Genomic DNA, 2,056 nt, shown 5'->3' on the forward strand with positions numbered 1-2,056 from the left:
GCACAATGCTAGCATCCTTGGTGGTTAGTCTTGCGGTAAACCATTGTCAAGGAAACTTAATAACAGTGGTTCATATTCCACAAAAATGCTGAATAAGCTGAAGTCTCAAAAGATATTGATTTAAGAAGCCCTGAGCCTTTAGTTTTTAAATTCTTCTGAGTAACCAAGTTTTGCTTTCCCTTTAAATTAGTATATTAAGTACATTTAAAATAATGTTCTAATAAAATCCAATGTTGTAAAATTATCAAAATTACAATAAAGAAAGGCAAATACTCCAATAAATTTAAAACCATTAAGACTTCTCTGAGTATATGGCTTAGTTGGGGGAAATCTGCTTGAATACGAATAAATGGTTGTGTTTACACTAAGCAGTTAAATACAGTTCAGGTACACTTCAGCCACAGTATCCTCTTTAATGTCCTTTAAGTATCCCATGCATACTCTCATCTCAGAAGTTTGTAAGTGCCATTCTCTCAGCCTGGATCATTTCATTATTCTTTTACTTTTTTTAAAGGAACAGACCCTCACTTCACTCTTCATTTGATGAGAAGACTGTGCAAATGCCATTCCTCTTTCCAACCACCATATCTAAAACACTTTATATGCACTTATCCAGCTCTATGAATATTCACTGAGCTTATCAGTGGCTGATATTATATTGTATATTCAGTTGTTTATTTGTTACTGTAGAGCAGGAATAGGCAAACTAAGGCCCTTGAGCCAAATCTAGCAACAGAGATCCTATATGGCTTTTAAAACCTAAAATATTTACTATCTAATCCTTTCAGAAAGTTACAGTTGTCAACCATTACAATAGAGTGTTAATTTCATGGGGCAGGAATTTTACCAGCTTTGTTCTCTGTTACAGGCTGAACAAATTCATATGTTGAAGTCCTAACCCCCATAAATCAGATTGTGACTATAGTTGGAGGTAAGGTCTTTAAAGAGGTAAAATACAGTCATATGGATGGGCCCTAATCCCATATGACTAATGTCATTATAAGAAAAGAATATTTGGGCACAGTCACAGACAGATGGAAGAACATGTGAAGACACAGAGAGAAGACATCTATCTATTGGCCAGAAAGAGAGACCTCAGAAGAAAACTATCCTGTACAGAGTAGGCATTCAATATTTATTTCTGAATGAATAGATTTAGTTAAAATTAAAAATTATTTTTCTCTAAAATAACATTCTCTTTTACTCAATTCAGCCATCTTTCCCTCAGAAAAGTACTTTAGAACTGTAGACAACACCTACTTTATAAATCAGGTGAATTTTTTAATTTGACTCCTGAATTATTATGGGTAGATTGGCATTAACTTTAAAGAAAATAATTTTTATATTTGACTCATCATGACATCACTCTAAAATATATATGAGCTGCCTATTCATAAAAAAGTAATCTCTTATTTCCTAGTAGAAGAAAGTTATTGAGAGATGAGTCTTTTTTTTTATATACCATGGATTTAAATGAGTTAAAATAGATTTAAGTAAAATCATGTTGCACAATATTTCTAAAATGTCATAACATAATTTGATGGCAAGAGTGCACAGCAATCCTCAGTTTTGCATATTGTACTCTAGTACTCCTGAAGCACACAGAACACATCACGGCTCATCACTAAGCACATATTCTATATGAGCTCCAGGTAGTATGAGCAGGTTCTTGTAATTGCTACAAAACTAGAGAAATGTGTAGTGAAAAAATCAGAGCTTCAGTACCAAATTGATGAATAATAATATGGAGTTACTTTTTAAAAAGATTTCAATGCAGAGCATAAAAAGCAAGAAAAACTTACTCATTAAAACACAACTTGGCTAAGAGAAGATCCAGTTCTAAAAGGGAGATACTTTGCGGATACAGAAGTAAAAGTGTTACTCAACCATCTCTGCCCACCTAAAATCCATAGAAGTGTTCAAGAGCTTAATGCTTCAAACACTCAGGATAATCCACTTATATTTATTAAAAAGTGAATTTTTCAATGGCAAGCACTGTGACTTTTGTCTCCTCATTTGACATTTATCTCACTACCCTGTATTTAGGCATAGCGCT

Source organism: Pteropus vampyrus, unplaced genomic scaffold, assembly GCF_000151845.1.
Source record: "Pteropus vampyrus isolate Shadow unplaced genomic scaffold, Pvam_2.0 Scaffold19, whole genome shotgun sequence".
Classification (NCBI taxonomy): Eukaryota; Metazoa; Chordata; class Mammalia; order Chiroptera; family Pteropodidae; genus Pteropus; species Pteropus vampyrus.